The sequence below is a fragment of the Schistocerca gregaria genome, unplaced genomic scaffold (genome assembly GCF_023897955.1).
Source record: "Schistocerca gregaria isolate iqSchGreg1 unplaced genomic scaffold, iqSchGreg1.2 ptg000507l, whole genome shotgun sequence".
NCBI classification, from domain to species: Eukaryota; Metazoa; Arthropoda; class Insecta; order Orthoptera; family Acrididae; genus Schistocerca; species Schistocerca gregaria.
Window position 1 is genome coordinate 108,798 of NW_026061910.1, and position 13,692 is coordinate 122,489.

The following is a 13,692-nucleotide window of genomic DNA, read 5'->3' on the forward strand; positions in this document are numbered from 1 at the left end:
AGTTTTGGCGAACGGACGAATTGCGTTCGACTGGACTAAGACCTGGCCACATGACCGAGTACACACCTACTTTCCATAATGACCAAAATAAACATAGGACAACTAAACACTCATAATAGTCGACTTGTGATGCAGGAACTCCGAAGGGAGGTGGAGGAGAGGAGATTGGATGTGCTCTGTCTGCAGGAGCCGTACTCCCAAGCTGGGAAAGTCGCATTTGCTGCCGCCACATGGCAAGTAATAAGCAGAGGAGAAGACCCAAGGGCGGCAATTATAATTACAAACAAACTCGTGAGAGTAACTACACTCTCTCAGTTTACAACTCCCCATTGCAACGTCGTGGAGCTCCAATCTCCAGCAGGAATCATCACCATCATTAATATGTATTTCCAGTATGGAGATGACATTGAAATACACCTAGACCACCTGATGAGGGTGACCACGGCGTTGCGGGGAAGGAAAATTGTAATAACAGCTGATATTAATGCCAAGTCCCCCCTATGGTTCAGTGGCACAAGAGACGCAAATGGAGAAAAGGTGGAAGAATACATTATGGCGTCGCAACTCGTGGTGGCCAACAGGCCTGGTAATCCTCCTACCTACACGGCAGGAGGAGGGCAGGGTACAAATATTGATGTCACTCTCGTGACACCAAATGTAACAAACATCATTCAAAATTGGAAAGTAGTAGGAAACGCCACCACTAGCGACCATAACTTAATAACTTTCACAGTAGGGGAGAGAGAGTGCCGCTGGGCCATGGGATGGGAAATACAATTTAACTACAGGAAAGCTGACTGGGAACGCCTGGCGAGGGAGTGCGACATTCCTCCATTACCGGAAGATGACATACAACAAGACATAAATGTAGACAACAGAGCAGATGAACTAGTAACTGCAGTAACCAGGGCGGTGAGGGCTGCTGTACCGATCAGGAGGAAGGCCATGGCGGCTTCTCCGTCACCGTGGTCGCCTGAACTGGAAGATCTACGCCAATCTGTCAGGAGGCTAAGGAGGCACTACCAGCGCAGTGTCGTCTGGCAGGAGAGACAAAGGTGGCAATTGCAGTACAGGGAGGCAAAACAGAGGTTCCAGAGTGAACTACGTGAAGTCAGAAGGCGAAGCTGGGAACACTATGTGCTTAGCCAGCTAGCTCTGGATCCATGGGGACTCCCCTATAAATTAGTCAGGGAGAAAATCCGCTCTCCTATGGAGCTATCTACAGTCAGGCACGGGGACAGGATGACGGAGTCCTGGCAGGAGACTGCTGGGGTCCTCCTCCGGTCCCTGCTGCCTGATGACAATGCGGATGGGGAGACAGAGGGACAACGGCAATTGCGAGAACAAGACCGTGAAATATATAATAATGACACGGCGGTCTACCCCTTCTCAGAAGAGGAGGTGGCGACCCACATAAAGCAACTTAAAAGAGGCAAAGCTCCTGGGCCAGACGGCATTGTGGCGGAGGTGGTGCAATTCCTGACACCCCAGCTGGTTGCCCCGCTTACCCACCTCTATAATGAGTGCCTGAGGCAACAACAGTTCCCAAGAAGGTGGAAAACTGGGAACGTCGTCATCATTAAGAAGGGACCGGACAAGGATCCTGCAGAAGTAAAGTCGTACAGGCCGATCTGCCTGTTAGATTTGTTTGGAAAAATCTTGGAAAAACTGCTGGCTGACAGACTGGCAGCACATAGAGTATTGTGCGGGATGAGCAGTAGGCAATTCGGTTTCAGGCCGGGGCGGTCGGCATCTGATGCAATCGCCCTGGCGGCCGAGGTCTGTGGCTCAACCCCGCACAAATACGTGGTGGGCATCATGGTGGACATCAGTGGCGCCTTCGACAGCCTGTGGTGGCCCTCGCTCTTCTCCTGCTTGCGGGAGAAGGAGTGTCCAGGGCCGCTATATGGCTGCCTGAGGAGCTACTGTGAGGATCGGGAGGTCTGGCTATCATCCCCTAGCGAAAGGGTAGGGAAAGCTGTCACGAAAGGATGTCCCCAAGGATCGGTCCTAGGGCCGCTCTTTTGGGACATCCACATGGAGCCATTACTAGACAGCCTGCAACGAAGTGAGGATGTGCTAGAGGTGATAGCCTACGCTGATGACCTCCTCCTGATGGTCGGTGGCCGTAGCCGAGAGGACATAGAACCTAAAATAGAGAGAGCGTTAGACAGACTCCTACAGTGGTGCCACACCACGAAAATGACCATATCACCAAGCAAATCGACATACTTACTACTTAAAGGACAACTAATCAGGAACCCTACGGTCAGAATTGACGGCACACCGGTACTGCGAAGACGAGACACACGTTACCTAGGAGTCATCATTGATGAGAAATGGAACTTCGGAAAACACATTGAAACTGTAACCCAAAAAGCTCTGCAAATATTAAACAACCTCATTTCCATAGGACATAAAAGATTTCACCTACCTCCACATCTCATTAAACTTTATCACAATAGTATCCTAACTTCAGTAGTGGGTTACGGCTCCGGGGTCTGGGCGCACAGACTCACGAGGGTTGTGCCCGCCATGGCAGTGAGAAGGGTTCAGAGAAGCATGGTTCTAAGATCTGTGGGCGCTTATAGAACATCTCCAGGAGGGGCCCTATTAGTCATAATGGGGCTCTGCCCACTTGACATCAAGATTAGGGAGCAAGCAGCCTGGTATTGGGCAAAAAAAGGGAACCAGGGGAAAATAGAAGAAATCATGGGTGTGAGGGTAGAGGACAAAAGGGGGATTAGAAGAAGGGGGGAAGAACTCTGGCAGGGGTCCTGGGAGACAGAAGAAACCGGTCGCAGAACCTTTCAGTTCTTGCCGAACGTGAGGGAGCGCTTAGAAATGAAGTACTTTCAGCCAACACGGGGACTGATCCATTTTCTCACTGGTCATGGACCCTACCCGACATACTTATGTCGGTTTGGGAAGAGGGCTACGCCAGCGTGTGACTGTGGCGCGCCGGAAGGCACTCCGGATCATGTGATTTACGAGTGCCCTCTCTTCAATGATGTAGCGACCACACTTCGAGACGGACTACCGAACCATGACACGTATCAACTCCTCAGACGTGAAGACACTTTTCAGATGATTAATACTCTGGCCAACGAGGTATCACGGAAAGTGTTAAATGAATATCTGAGGGAGATTAACTAAGAATGTGAAAATGAACACCGATATTGTCTAGATCCCTTTTCCCATACCGCCAGCGCGCGGACTGGCCGACTTCACATCACAGTTGGGATCCGCCGCGCGCAGGATTAGGGGGAGGAGGGGTTAATCTCACCGACTTAGAGATGCACCAGATTTGACTTAGGATAAGTTAGCTCCGTAGGACTTAGAATAGGATATTATGTTAGGTTATGGAACTGCAGCGAGTTAACATCTTGGCCAGCCCAGTGCCGGGGGCAAGCTCATTGGGGTTAGCCCGAAGAGCAAGGCTTGCAAAGTAGGTTTATATATTCTACTGGCACATATGTGACGCTGCAGGTGTAGAAATTAGCAATTAGTGATAGTAATAGTTTCTTAAGTAGTAGGGATAGTTAGTATAATGCCCATTGTTGTAGTAACCTGTAGCACATCATATTTTGTAGCATGCTGCATGAAACAATAATAAATGTATTAATATTACGACCCACTAATGCTATTAAGGAAGTGGGTTAATATTGTATAATTATTATTATTAATGATGAATAAAGGTTTTTTTTTTTTTAAAAAAAAAAAAAAAAAAAGATGCTTCCATACTGATTTTAAACTATCGTAAGATACGATATTAAGGAACTCAGTTTGAAAAGAGTGCGCCAAGGAAGACTTGCAAAGAGTCTCTGGAAATAACAAAACAGTATGAAGTGACAGAAATGTTGTGAAATACGTCAGGGCATATTGTTTTGTAGCAGTGCACAACGGCAAATTTGTAAACAAAAATTTACCTTTCGTCGCTACAAGAGATGGATACTTTGTCGAAAAGCCTGTGTCTTGTGTGCATGTTTTCGCACCTTTCCACGGCACGGCGCGGCACAGAGCTGCTCTGGTAGCTCCGAACGGCCGCACACGTCGCCTCGGACACGCCGGTTCGGCCCGCGCCCATCTCGCAGATGTTCCTCGTGCTTGTGCTGTCATATGGACCGCGACCCGAGCGGCAGCGAGCGGCAGTCGAGCAAAGTCGGGACAAGTCGGGACGGAAGGTGACAGCCGATTATGCACCGTGCGAATTACGCAAATATCTAGAAGCGCGACGCGTGTCAGGCAGGTGAGAACGCTTCTCTCGGTCCAGCAGGACACTGCCACACCCCGCGCCGCACTGCGCGTCGCCTTCGAGGTGGAAGGACGTGCTTTGCGTCAAATGTGCCACCGAAAATGGCGATTGCGTGTATTGGGAGGAGAGGCGAAGCCTTCTTGTGCCGTGCGGCTACAGTATAAGGACGCCAACGGCCATACCATGTTGAATACACCGGTTCTCGTCCGATCACCGAAGTTAAGCAACATCGGGCCCGGTTAGTACTTGGATGGGTGACCGCCTGGGAACACTGGGTGCTGTTGGCTCCCTCTCTTCTTTTAAATTTTATGTCACTACACCTGCCAGCCCTCTTTTCATACAAACTCTCAGGTGCGACGAAGATGCTTCCACAAGCATTTTAAACTACTGTATTAAACGTAAGATGCGAAATTACAGTAATGAACTCAGTTTGTACAAGAATGCGCGGAGGAAGAGTGCTAGGAACTCGTTGAAAATAACGAAACACTGCGAATCGACAGATGTGCTCTTGAAATGCGTCAGAGCCTACTGTTTTGTAGGAGCGCTAAATTCCAAAAACTAACTACATTAAAAAAAAACCTGTTCCCGTCCGACCACCGAAGATAAGCAACAACGTTTATATTCGGATCGGCGACCGCCTGGGAACTCTGGCTGTCTTCATTTCTTGCTTTCTTGTCGCTACCCCTGCCAGCCGTTTTTTCATGCTACCTTTCTCATGTGACAAAGATGCTTCCATACTGATTTTAAACTATCGTAAGATACGATATTAAGGAACTCAGTTTGAAAAGAGTGCGCCAAGGAAGACTTGCAAAGAGTCTCTGGAAATAACAAAACAGTATGAAGTGACAGAAATGTTGTGAAATACGTCAGGGCATATTGTTTTGTAGCAGTGCACAACGGCAAATTTGTAAACAAAAATTTACCTTTCGTCGCTACAAGAGATGGATACTTTGTCGAAAAGCCTGTGTCTTGTGTGCATGTTTTAGCACCTTTCCACGGCACGGCGCGGCACAGAGCTGCTCTGGTAGCTCCGAACGGCCGCACACGTCGCCTCGGACACGCCGGTTCGGCCCGCGCCCATCTCGCAGATGTTCCTCGTGCTTGTGCTGTCATATGGACCGCGACCCGAGCGGCAGCGAGCGGCAGTCGAGCAAAGTCGGGACAAGTCGGGACGGAAGGTGACAGCCGATTATGCACCGTGCGAATTACGCAAATATCTAGAAGCGCGACGCGTGTCAGGCAGGTGAGAACGCTTCTCTCGGTCCAGCAGGACACTGCCACACCCCGCGCCGCACTGCGCGTCGCCTTCGAGATGGAAGGACGTGCTTTGCGTCAAATGTGCCACCGAAAATGGCGATTGCGTGTATTGGGAGGAGAGGCGAAGCCTTCTTGTGCCGTGCGGCTACAGTATAAGGACGCCAACGGCCATACCATGTTGAATACACCGGTTCTCGTCCGATCACCGAAGTTAAGCAACATCGGGCCCGGTTAGTACTTGGATGGGTGACCGCCTGGGAACACCGGGTGCTGTTGGCTCCCTCTCTTCTTTTAAATTTTATGTCACTACACCTGCCAGCCCTCTTTTCATACAAACTCTCAGGTGCGACGAAGATGCTTCCACAAGCATTTTAAACTACTGTATTAAACGTAAGATGCGAAATTACAGTAATGAACTCAGTTTGTACAAGAATGCGCGGAGGAAGAGTGCTAGGAACTCGTTGAAAATAACGAAACACTGCGAATCGACAGATGTGCTCTTGAAATGCGTCAGAGCCTACTGTTTTGTAGGAGCGCTAAATTCCAAAAACTAACTACATTAAAAAAAAACCTGTTCCCGTCCGACCACCGAAGATAAGCAACAACGTTTATATTCGGATCGGCGACCGCCTGGGAACTCTGGCTGTCTTCATTTCTTGCTTTCTTGTCGCTACCCCTGCCAGCCGTTTTTTCATGCTACCTTTCTCATGTGACAAAGATGCTTCCATACTGATTTTAAACTATCGTAAGATACGATATTAAGGAACTCAGTTTGAAAAGAGTGCGCCAAGGAAGACTTGCAAAGAGTCTCTGGAAATAACAAAACAGTATGAAGTGACAGAAATGTTGTGAAATACGTCAGGGCATATTGTTTTGTAGCAGTGCACAACGGCAAATTTGTAAACAAAAATTTACCTTTCGTCGCTACAAGAGATGGATACTTTGTCGAAAAGCCTGTGTCTTGTGTGCATGTTTTAGCACCTTTCCACGGCACGGCGCGGCACAGAGCTGCTCTGGTAGACAGCCGATTATGCACCGTGCGAATTACGCAAATATCTAGAAGCGCGACGCGTGTCAGGCAGGTGAGAACGCTTCTCTCGGTCCAGCAGGACACTGCCACACCCCGCGCAGTCCACCCGCCGCCCGGCCGCGCGCAATCCCTGCGACGGACAACAATAACAAGGTGCGTCTCCCGCGAGTGTCGGAGGCCGCACGAACCAAACGAATGACAGGCGGTGCAACGAGCAGCTGTGTTGTGCGTCTGACCCACGTGGCGGCGCGCCGCACTGCGCGTCGCCTTCGAGGTGGAAGGACGTGCTTTGCGTCAAATGTGCCACCGAAAATGGCGATTGCGTGTATTGGGAGGAGAGGCGAAGCCTTCTTGTGCCGTGCGGCTACAGTATAAGGACGCCAACGGCCATACCATGTTGAATACACCGGTTCTCGTCCGATCACCGAAGTTAAGCAACATCGGGCCCGGTTAGTACTTGGATGGGTGACCGCCTGGGAACACTGGGTGCTGTTGGCTCCCTCTCTTCTTTTAAATTTTATGTCACTACACCTGCCAGCCCTCTTTTCATACAAACTCTCAGGTGCGACGAAGATGCTTCCACAAGCATTTTAAACTACTGTATTAAACGTAAGATGCGAAATTACAGTAATGAACTCAGTTTGTACAAGAATGCGCGGAGGAAGAGTGCTAGGAACTCGTTGAAAATAACGAAACACTGCGAATCGACAGATGTGCTCTTGAAATGCGTCAGAGCCTACTGTTTTGTAGGAGCGCTAAATTCCAAAAACTAACTACATTAAAAAAAACCTGTTCCCGTCCGACCACCGAAGATAAGCAACAACGTTTATATTCGGATCGGCGACCGCCTGGGAACTCTGGCTGTCTTCATTTCTTGCTTTCTTGTCGCTACCCCTGCCAGCCGTTTTTTCATGCTACCTTTCTCATGTGACAAAGATGCTTCCATACTGATTTTAAACTATCGTAAGATACGATATTAAGGAACTCAATTTGAAAAGAGTGCGCCAAGGAAGACTTGCAAAGAGTCTCTGGAAATAACAAAACAGTATGAAGTGACAGAAATGTTGTGAAATACGTCAGGGCATATTGTTTTGTAGCAGTGCACAACGGCAAATTTGTAAACAAAAATTTACCTTTCGTCGCTACAAGAGATGGATACTTTGTCGAAAAGCCTGTGTCTTGTGTGCATGCTTTCGCACCTTTCCACGGCACGGCGCGGCACAGAGCTGCTCTGGTAGCTCCGAACGGCCGCACACGTCGCCTCGGACACGCCGGTTCGGCCCGCGCCCATCTCGCAGATGTTCCTCGTGCTTGTGCTGTCACATGGACCGCGACCCGAGCGGCAGCGAGCGGCAGTCGAGCAAAGTCGGGACAAGTCGGGACGGAAGGTGACAGCCGATTATGCACCGTGCGAATTACGCAAATATCTAGAAGCGCGACGCGTGTCTGGCAGGTGAGAACGCTTCTCTCGGTCCAGCAGGACACTGCCACACCCCGCGCAGTCCACCCGCCGCCCGGCCGCGCGCAATCCCTGCGACGGACAACAATAACAAGGTGCGTCTCCCGCGAGTGTCGGAGGCCGCACGAACCAAACGAATGACAGGCGGTGCAACGAGCAGCTGTGTTGTGCGTCTGACCCACGTGGCGGCGCGCCGCACTGCGCGTCGCCTTCGAGGTGGAAGGACGTGCTTTGCGTCAAATGTGCCACCGAAAATGGCGATTGCGTGTATTGGGAGGAGAGGCGAAGCCTTCTTGTGCCGTGCGGCTACAGTACAAGGACGCCAACGGCCATACCATGTTGAATACACCGGTTCTCGTCCGATCACCGAAGTTAAGCAACATCGGGCCCGGTTAGTACTTGGATGGGTGACCGCCTGGGAACACTGGGTGCTGTTGGCTCTCTCTCTTCTTTTAAATTTTATGTCACTACACCTGCCAGCCCTCTTTTCATACAAACTCTCAGGTGCGACGAAGATGCTTCCACAAGCATTTTAAACTACTGTATTAAACGTAAGATGCGAAATTACAGTAATGAACTCAGTTTGTACAAGAATGCGCGGAGGAAGAGTGCTAGGAACTCGTTGAAAATAACGAAACACTGCGAATCGACAGATGTGCTCTTGAAATGCGTCAGAGCCTACTGTTTTGTAGGAGCGCTAAATTCCAAAAACTAACTACATTAAAAAAAACCTGTTCCCGTCCGACCACCGAAGATAAGCAACAACGTTTATATTCGGATCGGCGACCGCCTGGGAACTCTGGCTGTCTTCATTTCTTGCTTTCTTGTCGCTACCCCTGCCAGCCGTTTTTTCATGCTACCTTTCTCATGTGACAAAGATGCTTCCATACTGATTTTAAACTATCGTAAGATACGATATTAAGGAACTCAATTTGAAAAGAGTGCGCCAAGGAAGACTTGCAAAGAGTCTCTGGAAATAACAAAACAGTATGAAGTGACAGAAATGTTGTGAAATACGTCAGGGCATATTGTTTTGTAGCAGTGCACAACGGCAAATTTGTAAACAAAAATTTACCTTTCGTCGCTACAAGAGATGGATACTTTGTCGAAAAGCCTGTGTCTTGTGTGCATGCTTTCGCACCTTTCCACGGCACGGCGCGGCACAGAGCTGCTCTGGTAGCTCCGAACGGCCGCACACGTCGCCTCGGACACGCCGGTTCGGCCCGCGCCCATCTCGCAGATGTTCCTCGTGCTTGTGCTGTCACATGGACCGCGACCCGAGCGGCAGCGAGCGGCAGTCGAGCAAAGTCGGGACAAGTCGGGACGGAAGGTGACAGCCGATTATGCACCGTGCGAATTACGCAAATATCTAGAAGCGCGACGCGTGTCAGGCAGGTGAGAACGCTTCTCTCGGTCCAGCAGGACACTGCCACACCCCGCGCAGTCCACCCGCCGCCCGGCCGCGCGCAATCCCTGCGACGGACAACAATAACAAGGTGCGTCTCCCGCGAGTGTCGGAGGCCGCACGAACCAAACGAATGACAGGCGGTGCAACGAGCAGCTGTGTTGTGCGTCTGACCCACGTGGCGGCGCGCCGCACTGCGCGTCGCCTTCGAGGTGGAAGGACGTGCTTTGCGTCAAATGTGCCACCGAAAATGGCGATTGCGTGTATTGGGAGGAGAGGCGAAGCCTTCTTGTGCCGTGCGGCTACAGTATAAGGACGCCAACGGCCATACCATGTTGAATACACCGGTTCTCGTCCGATCACCGAAGTTAAGCAACATCGGGCCCGGTTAGTACTTGGATGGGTGACCGCCTGGGAACACTGGGTGCTGTTGGCTCCCTCTCTTCTTTTAAATTTTATGTCACTACACCTGCCAGCCCTCTTTTCATACAAACTCTCAGGCGCGACGAAGATGCTTCCACAAGCATTTTAAACTACTGTATTAAACGTAAGATGCGAAATTACAGTAATGAACTCAGTTTGTACAAGAATGCGCGGAGGAAGAGTGCTAGGAACTCGTTGAAAATAACGAAACACTGCGAATCGACAGATGTGCTCTTGAAATGCGTCAGAGCCTACTGTTTTGTAGGAGCGCTAAATTCCAAAAACTAACTACATTAAAAAAAACCTGTTCCCGTCCGACCACCGAAGATAAGCAACAACGTTTATATTCGGATCGGCGACCGCCTGGGAACTCTGGCTGTCTTCATTTCTTGCTTTCTTGTCGCTACCCCTGCCAGCCGTTTTTTCATGCTACCTTTCTCATGTGACAAAGATGCTTCCATACTGATTTTAAACTATCGTAAGATACGATATTAAGGAACTCAATTTGAAAAGAGTGCGCCAAGGAAGACTTGCAAAGAGTCTCTGGAAATAACAAAACAGTATGAAGTGACAGAAATGTTGTGAAATACGTCAGGGCATATTGTTTTGTAGCAGTGCACAACGGCAAATTTGTAAACAAAAATTTACCTTTCGTCGCTACAAGAGATGGATACTTTGTCGAAAAGCCTGTGTCTTGTGTGCATGCTTTCGCACCTTTCCACGGCACGGCGCGGCACAGAGCTGCTCTGGTAGCTCCGAACGGCCGCACACGTCGCCTCGGACACGCCGGTTCGGCCCGCGCCCATCTCGCAGATGTTCCTCGTGCTTGTGCTGTCACATGGACCGCGACCCGAGCGGCAGCGAGCGGCAGTCGAGCAAAGTCGGGACAAGTCGGGACGGAAGGTGACAGCCGATTATGCACCGTGCGAATTACGCAAATATCTAGAAGCGCGACGCGTGTCAGGCAGGTGAGAACGCTTCTCTCGGTCCAGCAGGACACTGCCACACCCCGCGCAGTCCACCCGCCGCCCGGCCGCGCGCAATCCCTGCGACGGACAACAATAACAAGGTGCGTCTCCCGCGAGTGTCGGAGGCCGCACGAACCAAACGAATGACAGGCGGTGCAACGAGCAGCTGTGTTGTGCGTCTGACCCACGTGGCGGCGCGCCGCACTGCGCGTCGCCTTCGAGGTGGAAGGACGTGCTTTGCGTCAAATGTGCCACCGAAAATGGCGATTGCGTGTATTGGGAGGAGAGGCGAAGCCTTCTTGTGCCGTGCGGCTACAGTATAAGGACGCCAACGGCCATACCATGTTGAATACACCGGTTCTCGTCCGATCACCGAAGTTAAGCAACATCGGGCCCGGTTAGTACTTGGATGGGTGACCGCCTGGGAACACTGGGTGCTGTTGGCTCCCTCTCTTCTTTTAAATTTTATGTCACTACACCTGCCAGCCCTCTTTTCATACAAACTCTCAGGTGCGACGAAGATGCTTCCACAAGCATTTTAAACTACTGTATTAAACGTAAGATGCGAAATTACAGTAATGAACTCAGTTTGTACAAGAATGCGCGGAGGAAGAGTGCTAGGAACTCGTTGAAAATAACGAAACACTGCGAATCGACAGATGTGCTCTTGAAATGCGTCAGAGCCTACTGTTTTGTAGGAGCGCTAAATTCCAAAAACTAACTACATTAAAAAAAACCTGTTCCCGTCCGACCACCGAAGATAAGCAACAACGTTTATATTCGGATCGGCGACCGCCTGGGAACTCTGGCTGTCTTCATTTCTTGCTTTCTTGTCGCTACCCCTGCCAGCCGTTTTTTCATGCTACCTTTCTCATGTGACAAAGATGCTTCCATACTGATTTTAAACTATCGTAAGATACGATATTAAGGAACTCAATTTGAAAAGAGTGCGCCAAGGAAGACTTGCAAAGAGTCTCTGGAAATAACAAAACAGTATGAAGTGACAGAAATGTTGTGAAATACGTCAGGGCATATTGTTTTGTAGCAGTGCACAACGGCAAATTTGTAAACAAAAATTTACCTTTCGTCGCTACAAGAGATGGATACTTTGTCGAAAAGCCTGTGTCTTGTGTGCATGCTTTCGCACCTTTCCACGGCACGGCGCGGCACAGAGCTGCTCTGGTAGCTCCGAACGGCCGCACACGTCGCCTCGGACACGCCGGTTCGGCCCGCGCCCATCTCGCAGATGTTCCTCGTGCTTGTGCTGTCACATGGACCGCGACCCGAGCGGCAGCGAGCGGCAGTCGAGCAAAGTCGGGACAAGTCGGGACGGAAGGTGACAGCCGATTATGCACCGTGCGAATTACGCAAATATCTAGAAGCGCGACGCGTGTCAGGCAGGTGAGAACGCTTCTCTCGGTCCAGCAGGACACTGCCACACCCCGCGCAGTCCACCCGCCGCCCGGCCGCGCGCAATCCCTGCGACGGACAACAATAACAAGGTGCGTCTCCCGCGAGTGTCGGAGGCCGCACGAACCAAACGAATGACAGGCGGTGCAACGAGCAGCTGTGTTGTGCGTCTGACCCACGTGGCGGCGCGCCGCACTGCGCGTCGCCTTCGAGGTGGAAGGACGTGCTTTGCGTCAAATGTGCCACCGAAAATGGCGATTGCGTGTATTGGGAGGAGAGGCGAAGCCTTCTTGTGCCGTGCGGCTACAGTACAAGGACGCCAACGGCCATACCATGTTGAATACACCGGTTCTCGTCCGATCACCGAAGTTAAGCAACATCGGGCCCGGTTAGTACTTGGATGGGTGACCGCCTGGGAACACTGGGTGCTGTTGGCTCTCTCTCTTCTTTTAAATTTTATGTCACTACACCTGCCAGCCCTCTTTTCATACAAACTCTCAGGTGCGACGAAGATGCTTCCACAAGCATTTTAAACTACTGTATTAAACGTAAGATGCGAAATTACAGTAATGAACTCAGTTTGTACAAGAATGCGCGGAGGAAGAGTGCTAGGAACTCGTTGAAAATAACGAAACACTGCGAATCGACAGATGTGCTCTTGAAATGCGTCAGAGCCTACTGTTTTGTAGGAGCGCTAAATTCCAAAAACTAACTACATTAAAAAAAACCTGTTCCCGTCCGACCACCGAAGATAAGCAACAACGTTTATATTCGGATCGGCGACCGCCTGGGAACTCTGGCTGTCTTCATTTCTTGCTTTCTTGTCGCTACCCCTGCCAGCCGTTTTTTCATGCTACCTTTCTCATGTGACAAAGATGCTTCCATACTGATTTTAAACTATCGTAAGATACGATATTAAGGAACTCAATTTGAAAAGAGTGCGCCAAGGAAGACTTGCAAAGAGTCTCTGGAAATAACAAAACAGTATGAAGTGACAGAAATGTTGTGAAATACGTCAGGGCATATTGTTTTGTAGCAGTGCACAACGGCAAATTTGTAAACAAAAATTTACCTTTCGTCGCTACAAGAGATGGATACTTTGTCGAAAAGCCTGTGTCTTGTGTGCATGCTTTCGCACCTTTCCACGGCACGGCGCGGCACAGAGCTGCTCTGGTAGCTCCGAACGGCCGCACACGTCGCCTCGGACACGCCGGTTCGGCCCGCGCCCATCTCGCAGATGTTCCTCGTGCTTGTGCTGTCACATGGACCGCGACCCGAGCGGCAGCGAGCGGCAGTCGAGCAAAGTCGGGACAAGTCGGGACGGAAGGTGACAGCCGATTATGCACCGTGCGAATTACGCAAATATCTAGAAGCGCGACGCGTGTCAGGCAGGTGAGAACGCTTCTCTCGGTCCAGCAGGACACTGCCACACCCCGCGCAGTCCACCCGCCGCCCGGCCGCGCGCAATCCCTGCGACGGACAACA

General features: G+C 50.5%; 7 non-coding genes across 7 annotated transcripts; all 7 read left to right on the forward strand.

The window, feature by feature from the left end:
- Nucleotides 1-4,423: 4,423 nt before the first annotated feature.
- Nucleotides 4,424-4,542, forward strand: LOC126313899 (5S ribosomal RNA). The gene has a single exon (XR_007555503.1). It is a non-coding gene; the product is annotated as a 5S ribosomal RNA (ribosomal RNA).
- A 1,130-nt stretch (nucleotides 4,543-5,672) lies between these two features.
- LOC126313814 (5S ribosomal RNA) lies at nucleotides 5,673-5,791 on the forward strand. Its single transcript, XR_007555427.1, has one exon. It is a non-coding gene; the product is annotated as a 5S ribosomal RNA (ribosomal RNA).
- Nucleotides 5,792-6,921: 1,130 nt separating this feature from the next.
- LOC126313900 (5S ribosomal RNA) lies at nucleotides 6,922-7,040 on the forward strand. Its single transcript, XR_007555504.1, has one exon. It is a non-coding gene; the product is annotated as a 5S ribosomal RNA (ribosomal RNA).
- Nucleotides 7,041-8,322: 1,282 nt separating this feature from the next.
- Nucleotides 8,323-8,441, forward strand: LOC126313901 (5S ribosomal RNA). Its single transcript, XR_007555505.1, has one exon. It is a non-coding gene; the product is annotated as a 5S ribosomal RNA (ribosomal RNA).
- A 1,282-nt stretch (nucleotides 8,442-9,723) lies between these two features.
- Nucleotides 9,724-9,842, forward strand: LOC126313902 (5S ribosomal RNA). The gene has a single exon (XR_007555506.1). It is a non-coding gene; the product is annotated as a 5S ribosomal RNA (ribosomal RNA).
- A 1,282-nt stretch (nucleotides 9,843-11,124) lies between these two features.
- LOC126313904 (5S ribosomal RNA) lies at nucleotides 11,125-11,243 on the forward strand. Its single transcript, XR_007555508.1, has one exon. It is a non-coding gene; the product is annotated as a 5S ribosomal RNA (ribosomal RNA).
- A 1,282-nt stretch (nucleotides 11,244-12,525) lies between these two features.
- LOC126313905 (5S ribosomal RNA) lies at nucleotides 12,526-12,644 on the forward strand. The gene has a single exon (XR_007555509.1). It is a non-coding gene; the product is annotated as a 5S ribosomal RNA (ribosomal RNA).
- Nucleotides 12,645-13,692: the final 1,048 nt, after the last annotated feature.